Genomic DNA, 14,681 nt, shown 5'->3' on the forward strand with positions numbered 1-14,681 from the left:
TTTTCTCTGGTATGAAACTGGAGTGATTTCAGTAATTCAGATTTTAGAAACTCCTGTTTTATATGCACACATACATTCCACAGATGAATGAAGGGGTACCATGTCATGTTCCTGTTGACCACATGATAATTTTGAATGCATAGATGAAATGTATAGTGCTGAACGCACTCACATGACTCAGCTTCCCACTATTCCCGATTATCTGAACTGCAAAAGCAGCCAGCACCCAGCTCTGTGGTGTTGAGCACAAGGTGGCTCCAGTCCCTGCAGGTATGGTTGCTCTTTACATGAGGCGGGTTTAGCCCAGATTCTTTCTAAAACTTCTGAATCACCATCAGCAAAACTTCTGGACCACTATCAATTCTCAGCACTTCTCACAACCTATTTTTAGAGTAAAACTTTTAACTGAGATATAATATAATCCACTGCTTTATGCAGCCAAGTCCTGGATCACTTCCCATGGCCTCATAATGTCCTCTAAAATAAGGAAATGTGACATTTATGACTCATTCCTCAATAGGTGTGACAGAGATGAAGATCCCGTTAAAGCTGCTGACTATGTTCCTATTATTTCTTTATAAAAATCTAATTTATACCTTTTTTTTTTTTTACTAAGAATTGTAAGTTCTAGATGTCCTACAGGTTGGTGTGTATGACAGGTAATGCCTTTTGACTTAGGCTAAGATGAGTGTGTAATACATGTTACATACAAGCAGAGGTGCCCAGAGCACCTAGAAAAATTGTGTAGCCTTTATCTTTAGGGGAAGTAGCACACAGTCTGTATGTATGAAAATGCATACAGTTACCACCTGGTGTCAAGAAATCACATCTGAAGACACAAGACTGAATTTCCCAAGTGTGGAAGTGCTCGAGACCTCAGTCCAGGACATTTCTCAGTTTGTCTAGAATATTGTAAACTGGGAAAGAAAACTTGTTTCCTGACACAACACTTGCTATCTGTGGGACAGCTGAAGCTCCAGGAACTAAAGAGGACAAAGCATTTTAAGTTTTGGGCCTGAGAACTTGAAGCCAGTGGCTGAAGGGAGAGGTCAGTGTTGTACTAAAGGAAATTGAAGCCAGTTTCAGAATTTTGCTTGCATCAGTGCTTTTACATGTGAGAAAATTAATGTATTTTAGTTGTGGTAGAGTCACAGTTTTTCAGGCCAGATGGTACTAATATATGTTTTTCAGACTAAATAAGTATCTGTGTTTATATTACTCGATAACAATATTGTAGTTCAATATTATGCAATAGCAATACTGCAGTCCTTAGGAGTGAACAGGAACTGAAAGGGGCTGAAAAAAATTCAGAGCAAAGAGGTGGCCCCTGCCCTAAGGACATGGTCTCAGAAGATAAGCGATGCGAGAAAAGTTAGGAGATCAATCAGACCATATTGAGTGGTTATTGGACAGTACATGGGTACATTCATTTACTGTATATATGTACTGCATTTACTGAGCTGTATAATAATGAATGATATTTCTTATTCAGGACTGGGGTTTCTTTTTACAAACATTTTCATTAGTTTTATAAATTGCTGGGAAGTATCCTATCAAAGTCTCTGTAACACTTTGCACAGGACAATATGAAGAATATAAAGTTCTTTGTAGTTTCCGGCGCATGTTGGATGTGTTTAGTGCACGAACTTGCATTAAAAAAATAAAATATTTTAAGTAATTTTCTGCCTCAGATTTCTAATTAGACTGAATAGGAGACAGAAAAGATTGTCAGACAATCAGTCAGGGCAGTTTTGCAGCCCTAGGGAATTTGGGTAGGGGGAACAATCATTATACAGTCCCCAGAAGGGATGTTCCCTTACGCTTGTTTATTTAATGATGCTGCATGTTGGGCACTTGATTTTTGTGATTCCCTTAAGGAGCTGGTGCTGCCCTGGGTACTCTTCTGTGATCAGACTTTGGCAGAACAGCAGGCTAAACAGAATTGCAACAGATTGTTGGACTGCAGATCCTGTGTTAAAGTCACTTGGTCACAGAAACATCACTCCCCTCGCATCGGGTGAGAGTTTCAGCAGCTGCATTTGGCCTTTTCACCCTTGTCTGCACAGGCATAAATACCTTGGTGTGCTTTCACACTAACTCAGGCATGTCAAAGGCTGTCTGTGGAGCTGAGAGTCTCACTATTTTAAAAAAGGCAAAGCAAACCCTAAATGTTATAATGGATGTAGTTAAAATTAGAAATAGATTCAAGTGGAAATGCAGGGAATGAGTCCAAGTTGAAATAGAGGCTGAACCCATATTCTCACCCTGCTTGCATCTGCAGTTCTGGAAAGAGAGCCTGGGGTGTGTTTGAAATACACACAGCAGGTTTGGGGCAGGTCCATCCCAAACTGCTGTTAGTAATGGTCTCCACAGGGCAAAATGAAGACTTAAACTGAGATATGTTTTCAGCCTTCTGGAGTGCAAGTACTTTGGTTTAAGAGAAAGAAGGGTGCAGTGCATTCGATGTCAGAGCCATCAGTCTGAGATTAAAAAAAGAGGACTCCATGCTCTCCTGTGTGCATATAAAGATGTGGCTTGCAACTCTGTACCTCAGCCCTGGTTCTCACCTGGCTGTGACCCAGCAGGGTGTTTGCAGCAGATTTAGAGCTATGCAGACTTCATCCAACATCACTGCACTTCCCACAAGCACAGCATCCCTAGGGGGCTGTAAGGGCAGCCACATGCCCTTTCCTAAACTGCTTCCAAAGTACATTTTTAACAAAGCTGCAACAAGAGATTTTTTGTTGTTGTAGTTTTGTTTTGTTTTGTTTTTGTTTCCCTTCTCTTCTGTCCAGCTATGCCTGATGAACAAGATGGAGAAATCCGTGTCAAATTCACTGTTAATTTATAGAGTTCAGGAAAGTGAGAATAGTCCTTGTCTGTGCTACAACCTGTGGGCTTCAGGGAGAAGTTCAGCAGCTGAACTCCCCATGAAGCTCTCTGAGCAGAGGATGCTCACTGCCAGTGCCTGAGCAAGCTGAGGGGCATCCCTGCTGCTCTGCAGTGCATCGTCCACCTGCCACTGCTGCCTGGGCAGTGCTGGTCTCTGGAAAGCAAAATGACGCCCACAATCAATTCCTTCCAACCTTCTTGTCTCCATGCAAGCAAGCACTTGGATGATAGAACTACTCAGTGTTTTCAGAGGGGCCTGAGGAATGCAGGCCTCGAAGGGCAGAGGATGGGCTCAGAGCTCGCTGCTGAGGTGTGTTTGTTTGAGTTTGACAAATTTAGGTTTTCCTTTGCAAGCCCAAACCTTCCTTTTGAAAGTCTTTGAATTCCAGCTTTGAATTACAGCTGCCTCAATTTCAGGCAGGCAGATTTTGAATCTGATCCCTGTGGTTTTTGGTTTAGGGTTATATCCACAACTGAAAGGGGCCTTAATTTAGCCAGTTCCTCTTGGGAAGACAGCCAAAAGAATGAGGTTTCTGCCATCTTGAGTACAACCTTCATAAGAAATGCTGCTAAAGTTTCTTTGCTGTCAAATTCAAGCCCTTCATGCTGCTTTAGCATGCCACCCCAGCTTAAAATCTAAGCAGAACAGGTCACAGCTTGAATCCTTGAACTTTTATGGGTGTTGGGCAGGCATGGATTACAGCAAACAGCATTCACCCTACACTTTGCTTCCTCATCACTCGCTGAAATTTGGAACTGCCACAGTTCTCACTCCTTCCCGCTGTTCCAGCCTCAGAGATTTTGATTAGGAAAATAAATAGAAAAATTAGTGGAGAGAAGAGGAAACTGCCAAAACCAAGCTGCCTTGGGACATATTCTAACTGAAGTGGTACAAGAGAAGAAAAGCTGTGGCCCTGTTGTGTTCATATTTCAGTTTCACACATGCCCAGTAGAAATGAGGATATGCCATAGGCAGAGGAACACATGCTTTCATCTCACACATTTTTTGTCCTGATGAAGGAGCAAACTAAAGTCCTGCTCTGTGTCCATGTGATAGCACCTGCCCTACTGACCACAGTGGGAACTGATTGAGGGTCTCCAGAGCTAAAAGCTGTGTGCTTCCAGAGCTGCCATGTGGATCTGGGGTGCTCAGTGGAAATGAAGATCTTGCCTGAGCGTACCACAGAAAAGTGCTAAGTAAAGGTTACAAACACCTTGGGACTGGCACAGGACCGGGCTGGGAAAGTGCCACTGGTGATGTGTGACAGTATAATCTCTGCAGCTCTCTGGTCCCAAAATTTAGGAGCTGTTTCTTCAAACTGTGCTGCTTAGAGAAAAAAAAAAATTGACAAGATAAATCTGCTGGGGTTCATCACTGGATATATTATTGCACAGCAGCAGCCCTTTAGTTTAAAATGGATTCCCAAGGCCTCCTTCCCCTGATGAACAGCAACATCTCTAGTGCAGGAGTGCCTTGGTGAGGGGAATATTTTTCCAAAAGGCTGTTCTGGCCATTGGCTCTTTAAACATAACAAAGAGTAGCTGCAGCAGCCCAGAAGCAACTGCAAACCATTTTAGGTCCTGTCATCACTCGTTCTGTCTCTTCCAGCTGGTAGCTCTTGTCACATCTTTCTTTCCTTGTTCCAGAGGAGTCTCCTGGTGTTGATAACTATTCCTTATTATTTCTAATTATTCAATCAGTCCAAACATTCTCTACCATTTCTCCTGTGTGTGACAGGGATGGGTTGCTGCTTTTCCTCTTTTCTCTAGACTCAAGAAGGGTGTACCTCAGGAGGGCAAATGAAATACTTATCTTTAGCAGTGTTGATGCTGACCACAAAATCCCTGGTGGGCTTGTTCTGGGAAACCTGCACTGAGATGCATTTTGGTGTGAACCTGAGGTGGCTTCTCTCCCAAGTTTCATAACTTTACCTGCCTGCAGGGCACAAGCCTCTTTGTGGTCTTTGGATTGGCTGCAGGCTGAGAGAGATGGAAGAGGGGAGGAAAGGGGATTGTCTAGCTTTTGGACTGCACATTTGTTATTGTTTCATTTTAATTGTTCCTAGTAATTCTAAACTGCAAGCTGCTCTGTGCATCTGTGCTCTGTGCATGCATATGATTGTACAAAAACTTTTTTTGTCTATTTGAAGTATTTTTTCTTTTATTCATTCTTCAAATTCTTTTCTTTTTCCTGAATCTTCACTGTTTTTTAATCTTTGCAAAGAAACACTAACTTCCTTTTTCTTCTAAGTTACAATTTATTTGTTATTTTATTGGGAAACACAGGAAAAGGTAATTATTACTACATTTCACAGCATATAGGGATCCTGCTCTGTCACAGCTGCTGGCCACATGACTAGCCCTTCTTTGGGGAAACCCAAAGTACTTGGTTTCACTGTGCAATTCTGTACTTATCCAGAACCTGCTCTTGTGCTTATTGAGTCTTGTGAAAAGGTCATTTAATTATGAATTAGGTGTGGATGTTTCATAGAATTTTAAAAATAATGAAGGTCCTGTTTTTGAGGTATAGAAATAAACAGGGGGTTTTTTTTAGAGATGATTTCAGAGGTAAGGATTTTAATGAGTAGCATGTTTCAATGTTTTAAGAGTTTGAACAAAGCAGAAAAACGGCATTAAATCTGGAACCCCTCTTTGAATAAAAATGTGATGGTTTTAGATTCAGGAGGGATATAGCCTTTGTGTTATGATACTGGCTTTATGCTCACAAATCTATGAGCCCATTTCTAAAAATCTGCTAAAGGACTGTTGCACAGAGAAAGTTTCGAATGTGACGGTTATGGAGACATGGAGAATACAGACATATGTGGATTTTTACATCTTCTCATACCCCTCTGACCTCTTCTGAAGCTCCTGGAGAAGAGGGTGGAGTTGCACATTCACATGATCATCAAACTGGGTTGCCAAACTGCACCAAAGGAAGGCAAGACTTCAGGTGTTCGCTTCACTCAGTTTCTCCTCCAGCCTTGTTCTTGGCCCTCTGTTCTGACACAAAACTTGGAAACCATGAGAGAATCCCCTCTGAGGCTGAGGGCTGTCCAGCTCAGCTCTCCCAGGACATGATGGGCAGCATGGCCATGCATTCAGATGTGGACTCATCAGCTGTGCAGGAGCAGGACCACTGTGCAAGGTTGTGGCAGGCAGGAACTCCTTCAACTGCCATAGACAAAATATTTGCCTCCTTTAGTCCTTGGATGCATCAGCCTTGATATCTGTCAAACTGCACTGTCTGTTTGCCAGTGGGAAATTGTTTCTCCTTGGCTGATGGACAGACAAAAATGCCTGTGGGTAGGCAGATATGTGACATCCTAGAACCAAAGCAATTTTTTTCCCTTTTCCAAGAAATGAGGGAATCAATTCTCTTCGACTGGGAGCAATAAACCACTTGTTGAATGCAGGTCTCCAGTCCTGCATTACAAATAGCTCTTCAGCCATTATCAAACTTACTCTGTTTTTTTTTTTTTCTTCAGAGCAAAACAATATTCAAGAAAATGTAAAATGAGAGTAAAATCTTAGGGTTATATTTTTTTTTTTTCTCACTGGATGCACAGCTCTTGCTAACTTGTATTATATACCCAAGTAAATTGTAGAATCAACCCTGGGGTGTTGAGGGGTGGCACAGAAGGTATACCAAGGTGGAGGAGGGGGAGAAATACATGGGTTTACCTTAAACATAAAATTTGCTGTAAGAATAATAAAATAATACGATACATCTGGGTTGATTTTCTCCTTGGTGATAGAGGTCTGCTCTAACAGTTAAGCCTTGGTCATGGCTGACTTGGACATACTTTAAACTCTGTGATAGGGTTCTCATATCTCTTTCTATTTTTCTAAAATAATAACAAGAGGAAGGCATTTATTACCAGGAAGGCTGCAGCCCTAGGCAAGAAGTAGTCATCTTTGATTTAACTTTACAGTGAAGTTGCTGAATTAAATGTAGTTTTGTTTTTATCTGTTTGCATGGAAGGCTTCCAGATAAAACAACTGTTTTAGTGACCTGTGCACTTGTATCATGTTAATTAGGTTTGAAAACTCATCTATTGTTTTCATAAGGCTATTACATTTTCTGTAATTAAATTAAGCAAAAATAAGGATGCATGGAATAATATTTATTATTAATACCAGACTCGAAAGGCTTACAACATGTGAATTGAAAGTAAGGGCCTTGAAGACAGCTTGAACTTCAAAACAATATCAAATAGTCTAGTTTTTCAGCAAGTCATTGCTACGTGTATTTAAAGAAATCATTGATAGAGTGAGAACTAGCCCACTGAACACCTAGACTTCTGGTTCCATTTGAAACTGTGTAGCTTCTGGGATCTTTATGGCCTAAATTACTGCCTAAATGGGAATGAAGCTTTAACCCCAGCTACATGGATAGGGGTTTGATCTTGTGCTGTGTTGTTTGATCATGGGACAAGGTCTGGGAGGCTGCCTGCATGGTCACAGTTCCTGGGAGATGGAGAGAAAATAGATGGCATGGGAGGACATGAAAGGGCTCCTCAGTGGCAGGGACAACTCAAGGTGTCCTGTCTGTGTGAATCCTGTGTGTTGGTTCAGTTTAGGCACAATCACACTGTCAGGCCAATCATAGGTATCTATCCTGTTTAGTATCCCATCTGTGTGGCAGCCATCCTCAGATGTCTAGGAGGGAGAACATGTACACAAACAAGGCAAACATATTTTGCAGAACAAAATCTCATCTACCAATGATATTTGGATCAGGGATTTCATGAGACAGAAATGTTCTCATATGGTCTCTGTGAATTTTTCTCTTTTATCCACTTGCTGCCTGAACTTGGTTAACTTTTGGCACTTACTTACCTGCATGTTTCCTTTGGTTCACTCTGAATCTGGAACCTGTTTCTTTCCTCTCTTGTCCTGCATCTCTGGGCAATACATGCTGCTCATGGTGAAAATCATCTTAGTGTGTGTCCTGTCCTGCAAATGCAGGTTGGCAAGAGATGAGCCTGTGTCAGTCCATTTCCTAGCTTCTGCCAAGCAGTGAAGGCAAAATTTTGCCTTCAAAATATGTTTCAAGTAAGGAGACATTAAAATGGTCCCAGGCTGTGGCTCTGACCACAGAGATGAGAGCCAGCCTAGTTAACATTCTGTCTGGGAGCAGATGTCCTGTATTGGTCTTGGTGTGCTGGGAAGCCACCAGGCTCCAGCTGCAGCACAGCACAGCTGGACTATCCCACATGGCCAGGCTCTGTCACCAGCAGCAGGGTGGCCAGTGGCTTGTATTTCATAAGGTTCCTGGCATTTCAGTCAAAGGCAAAGACAAGGCACTGCCCCTGGGAAGGCAGACCCCTGGCAGAGATCCAGGCTGGCACTCCTGGCAAAGCAGCTCTGTGGGAAAGGGCCTGTAGGGATGGTGGCCAGCGAGCTGGGCACAGACCCACTGAGGAGAGGTTGTGGAACCAGGGCTTGTTCGGCCAGAAGACACCTTCAGGGGACCACACAGCAACCCCTGCTACCTGCAGGGAGGTCATGGAGAAGATGAAGCCAGGCTGTGCTCAGCGCTGCAGGGTGGGAGGACAAGAGGCAGCAGTGTACATTGAAACCAGAGGGGTCCAGACTGGGTGCAGGGAAGCATTTTTGGGTGGGACAAGTTGCTTGGAGGGTCTGTGCAGCCTTCATACTCAGAGATTTTCCAGGCTTGTCTGGGCAAAGCCCTGAGCAATCTGTTCTGACTTCATGACTTTGCCTAGCGTATTGTAGAAGACCCCTTCTGGGGGCACTGCCCACCTGATATACCCTATATTCCTATGAAATATTTCTTGTGACTGAGGATGTTTATATTATCTTTCATATGTAGACTTTCTGGTATCTAATAAGGCAACTTTTCTTTCACTGAGGAAAATATTAGAGTTTTGGTTCTCCAGATTGCCTGTTTGCATGAAACACAGAAAAGTAGTGTTTTAGAGACCTCTAACCTCTGTCGAGTGCAAAGAGGATCAAAATGTGCAAGGCAGGACATGCAAACAGACACAAATAAACACAGAAACAGTATGACTGCACAAGTGTCATTTTCTTAGGCTAATTTCAAAATTTGTTAAAATCTAAATATGGACAAAGGTTTGAGTGAAATGCAATAATTGCTAAACCAGTTCACCTGCCACTATAAAGTAAAGGTTATTAAAGTAGGTATCCCTTCCATTAAAAGAAATTCATGACAGCTAATTGTGGCTGAGGAATGCCACAGTACAAGCAGATTTTGCATGCCTTGTGAGCAGCATGTTTCTGAACTGGCTTGAGAGCACATCAATCAACCAGAATTAATCTCATGGTAAACATACACTGTTCAACAGCAAAACCTATCATTTGGATCCTCTAAAGTTTAATTAAAAACCTACGAGAGATCTTTAAACATGAAATGAGATTGATTATCAAATGTTGTCATAGCTACAGCAATGTTACTTGCAATCCTGGTCTGTGTCCTCTAATGCTTCGTGTCTTGTAACAGCGTAAGTCTGGAGGCACCTGCATTTGTAATTTTATGGATACTTTACCTGCTTTTTGCAACAGTATCTTTACTGCTAGAGCCCAGGCTCTTTGTGGGAGTACATTGGCTGAAGTACACTACTTTGTATGCTTACAACAGAATTTACTTAAATATGTTGAGCAGCTGCATTTTAAAGCCTCTTGAAACAATAGCTGTCTCATAATGCTACTGTTTAAGGCAGATTTGTGTACCAGGGATAGAGGTTCCTCTTAAAGAGAGGTGTCTCTTACCTTAACTCCAAGACCTTTTGCTGTCTCCACCAAGTTCTTCTCTCCAGCTGTCCTGCAAAATTCCTTCCTTCTGCCCAAGGTGCTAGTCCCTGGCCCCACAGGCTCCTCTAAATCCACGGTATGCTGCTGTCTTTCTGTGCCCCGTGGCCCTGGGTCCCATGCATCAGGACTACCTGCACTGCTGCCAGAACCTCTCCCTGGCCGTCGTTTAGCTGTGACCAAAGCTCTTTCAGTGGTGACCCCCATGCCCTGCTCAGATTCGTGGTTTTTGGAAATTTTCATCCCCTCCCCTGTTGCCTTTGCTTAAGGTTGAGACACTGTCAGGAGAAGGAACCAGGATTCACCCCAGTTCACTCCCACCTCACATATGAATAAGCTTTTGTTACAAGTTGGCAGTAAAGACAAGATGGGTGCCTGTGGGCTTGTATCCATGTCCATAGAGAGAACAAAACTATTTTAAAAAAATTATTTAAATTCATTTCCTCACACTGTTGAAGTTGTGCTTTGAAAGGTTGCTGAATAAAACAATCGGTGGCCTGGCCTGGGACACATAATGGCTCTATGGAAATTGTTTTGGTGGCACATAAACAAAGCTTTCTTTTTTTTCTTCTGGGCATCATCTGCTGGCAGAAGTAGATGAAAACAGCTTCTCACACCACACCACCCATTTACATTTTCCATATGCTGGATTTTAAGATTATAGGGTTTTAGATTCTGAGTTTGCATGTTGTATTTTACATAATAACGAGTTTCTGTCTGAGGCTGAGTTGATACATGAGAAAGCAGAACCGCCACCACCCAGAAAGTGAGGAAGAACAACACACATTTTGGAAAGGAGCTCTCACTGAGCTCTTCACATTTTTTCCAGGAAGCATACTCAATTTCTGTTTTCTGCCATGCGGATGGTATCTGCTTTTGAGCTCCTTGGAAAGAGTTTGTCTTCCTACTTGGTGGCTCTGTTTCCAGTAGCTTCCTACTAAAGGTCTTCCAAAATTACATCACTCAAATTTTTCTTCATTAATTAATTGCTCAGTTACAAACCATTCACCCCAAAAATTTTTGTTTCAGCCCTTGCCTTTGACATTTTTGCACCTCTTTGTTATCACAGAATGGCCTTTCACTGCCTGTTTTAATTGTAGAAACATCACATCAGGAAAAGGTAATTCTTGGGTAACGCTATTCTTTTAATTATTTGTTTCCCTATTACAAGGAATTTCTCTCTGAAAAAGGGGATACATGTCGTGTAGTAAGGATGTTACTAGGAGGCTGGATTAGATGACTTCCTGAACTCTCTTCCAAACCAAATTATCTTGTGATCCTACATGCATTTTAAAAAATCTCCCTGATCTCCTTCTGAAAATGAACTCAAGTTTAGAATTTGTTCTGGTTCCTCCTCTTTTACATTTTTTTGTCACCAAGCTCTTGGAGATGAGATGTGTACCAAGATTTCACACAGCAGAGGGCCCCGCTGGGCAGTGCAGTACCCAGGGAAGTGATCCCTCAGCTTCTGTGCAGCACAGCAACATTCTGCAACCTTTTGTTTCCTCCATCTCTCCCTACTTCCTCTTATAGTAAAATTGAAGTAAATGGTCTTTGCCACAATTGAGAATCCTTTGCAGATGGATTGAGAAGCTGGAGTCTTATCTTCAAAAGACTTCAGAGACACTTCCAGGTCTCTGCAGACACTTCCATTTCTGCAGTCACAATGCAGCCAGCATTAAACACTTCCTTGAACATAGTTTTGTTTAGATCCATCGCACCCTGCTCGGTTCTAACCTCCTCATCACAGCACTTTGCCTTGTGTAGTAGAGGCCTTCAAAGTTCACTGAGCAGAGAAGGTGAATCTCATAAGGAGGTAATTTTACCCATTTCATGGCTCAGACTCAGGATCAGTTGTGCTCAAGCAGTATTTTTGCTGCTTATATACAGACTTTGTCAGTTAACCTGCAAGCAAGAATTATTTCAATGTATGTTCTCAAAACAAAGAGAATTGCAAGCATTTGCCATGCTTTTCATGCTAGAAATCACCCAAGATTTATATCTGTGGTGAATTAATGAAGACAGAACATCTCTAAATAGCAATCTCTGACCTGAACTTAGAATAGGTATTTGTAGATGGAGCTTGCACAGTTTCCTGGTCACTTGGAGTGACTGGAAAAGTCCAAAGACCCTCAATAAAACTGATTTCACCAATTTCTGTTATTAGTAAAATAGGATTATAAGGGTACAGAGTACCACAGAACATCTTATTGCTACGCTGACTGAGAATGAACACTGATCTGCTGCTGCAAAGAGCTACAGTAAAATTTTGGAGACATGAAATATGTCTGAATTCTTCAGCTTGAGGACAGCTGTAATTATAATGAGCTTGCAGAAATCAGGCTGCAAGAGTAGCCTGTTCTCTCCCCCTGCCTGGGATCAGCCATAAATGACTCATAGTGAGGCGTAACACTACCTTTTGATTGAGAGGAATGTCAGTTCTCCAGCTATATGATAAATCATTACATCTTTATTAGGGAATGGAAAATGAAAGAACCGGTCTTCCATTAAATGTTTACTCCATTTGTGTCCAGCTGCTTTAGGAACACCCGACTCTTATTTAGTATCTTAGCAAGCTTTGCTAAATCCATCTGTTCTAAAGCAGTATTGTGTTAAGCACAAAATAAAGAACCCAAAGCAGCCACCAGCTGCAGCTACCAACAAGCAGGCTATTGAAATCCACTTACTCTAGCTTACTAGACACTTATGAGAAAGAAAGACCATTCTAATATATTTAAGGCTAGAACAAGCTTGTGTCTCCTTGCCTAAGACAAGCAGTTCTGATGATCATAGCTGGTGGTCTGGACAGCAAGAAAAGTCAGGACAGGCTAGTAAAAGCTCCTTTGATTTCAATGGCAATATGGATTTGGCCACATGCAAACAATGAGAGTATGTGAAACTAATTATCTACCCATTGAGATTTTCTCTCCACCTTCCCCCTTTCTAATTTCTAATGAATGTAGATAATTGCTGTGTTCCCACTAACACAGAGATTAGGCCTCTGGGATTAGGCTATGTGATTGAGCAGCTAATACTAAGGGTAAACACCTCTGGTGTTCCTGTTAAATGCATTCTTGCTAGTAAGTTAAATAATCATTCTACTAAAGCATTACTAAAAGATATAAATACTAGTTTTGCAGACTTCTAGTAGATTTCTATAGCTTCTGACATACTGTGACATGCTTCAGAATGTTCATTTATATACATTTTGATTTCTTTTGATGATTGTCAACTTAAGTTACTAAAAAAGGAGAGCATTTTGTACACAGAAGGGAAAGGGGTGGAGGGAAAGCAGTATGTTAGAAACATGAGTAGGTGCCCTGGCTTGTCCATCCATCTTGGCATCATTTTATTTATACATTTTCTAAAGGATTAGAAGTAATCAGTTCCAGAGGATGTGCTCTGGAGTACTGGCAGCGTCTGCTTTCTTGGCAATCATTGCAAATATTTTATACAGTTTCATATTGTCTTGTGCAGTACCAAGTGCTGGCGGTTTGACGTAAACAGTGTTAATGTTTTAACTTCTATGGCAGCGACGCCTCTCCCCCTGCAGAGCCCTGTGCTTTCCAAAGCCTTGGAGTTGGCTGGGCTCATTTGGCATGGTGGGAACACTCACCTGGGGGTAGTACAGAACCCCATGTTCAGAGGCAAGGTTCTGCATGGCTCTGCTCTTTGCAGCAGCCCACCAGAGCCCTCAGAGCCTCTTGTCTGACCCCCCAGCAGGATGAGGGCCTGGTGCGCAGGCAGCAGGACAGAGGCAGTCCCCATGCATCATGTGCTCATTACACTCATTTTTACAGCTCTGCCTTACTCACCAGTGAGAAATAGCAGAGCCCCACTTCCCAACTCATTTGCTTTAACATTTGCAGGTAAATAGCTTCTAAGGTAGAGACCTTGCCATGCAGTTATGGATGCTCCAGTCCGATGTCACCTCCTCTGGTCCTTCAAGGTTATGACCAGAAGCAAGTTTAGAGACCACACTTTACTGATTCTCCAGAAAGAACACCTGAGTGCCTGTCCTCATCTACTGAGGTGAAGGGTGCTGGGTTTTCCTGTTGTCACTCTGTGAGAAGTTGGGAGAAGACTTCAGTGAGAAGTTTAGGAGAAGAGTGGTAAGGCAGGCTGTTAATGCAATGACTAGACCCCAAAAGCAGTAAAGAAGGTGGGAGAGGAGCATGGCTTAGAGTCCCTCAGACAAAAAGTATAACACTAATAAAAGAAAGCACTGTATTCCTGAGGAGTTAGCTGTCCTATTGGCCGAAAGAACAAGGACATGTTGGAATATCAGCAAGTGGTTTTCAGAAAGGACTAGCAAAGTTCTGGCATTTCGTAAAATCTAGGTAACATTGTGAGAAGAAACACAAGAAATAATTGTTTCTTAATATGGCATTTGCCTAAAGTAACATTGATATTGATTGAAGTAATGTAATTTTCATATCTAAAATGTTGCAGGGGAGAGTATGTCTATTTCATTTATGTTTGCAGAAACTTAATCTACAGGAAAAGATTTTATAACAGAATTGGAGGTTAAATTTCATTTGCTGATTTAATAAAAGCTAACAGGATGGATTTGGGGATATTTCATTAATCTTTCTTTCCTTTCAGTGAAAAGGAAATTAAGTTCAATCTAGTTCAAACTTTGCTTCACTATTATACCATAGACTGCCAATGTCCATGTTCTCTCTGGCAAGTTAAAACCTAATTAGTCACAGAAAATTCTTCCCTGATCCTGTCACTGCGAGGCAGGAAAAGCCTGGGCTGCAGACAAAGAATGCAGAAGCACTCGATGCTTGGCTGTGGCTCTGTTACTGTCTGTGCCTTCCTACATAGCATGCAGTGACATAACTGAAAGTGGCAGATTTTTTCCTTCATGTGATGAGATCAGATATAAGCTGCCTTTTCAAAATGCAAAGAAAATCTTTTAATATTAAGTAGTGCAAAGAACATATTGCCATTGGCCGCTTCCCCATCTCTTCCCATCTCTTCCCATCCTT

The 14,681-nt window shown here is 42.0% G+C and overlaps 1 long non-coding RNA gene across 3 annotated transcripts in view; it reads left to right on the forward strand.

Moving 5' to 3' along the window:
- The window catches only part of LOC137475326 (uncharacterized), a 54,144-nt gene that overhangs the window by 24,035 nt on the left and 15,428 nt on the right, over positions 1-14,681 (forward strand). For all 3 annotated transcript variants that reach the window (XR_010999819.1, XR_010999818.1, XR_010999820.1), the window contains exon 3: positions 13,557-13,719. This is a non-coding gene — a long non-coding RNA (uncharacterized lncRNA). The remainder of the gene's footprint in view (positions 1-13,556; positions 13,720-14,681) is intronic.

This window comes from Anomalospiza imberbis, chromosome 6 (assembly GCF_031753505.1).
Source record: "Anomalospiza imberbis isolate Cuckoo-Finch-1a 21T00152 chromosome 6, ASM3175350v1, whole genome shotgun sequence".
Lineage (NCBI taxonomy): Eukaryota > Metazoa > Chordata > Aves > Passeriformes > Viduidae > Anomalospiza > Anomalospiza imberbis.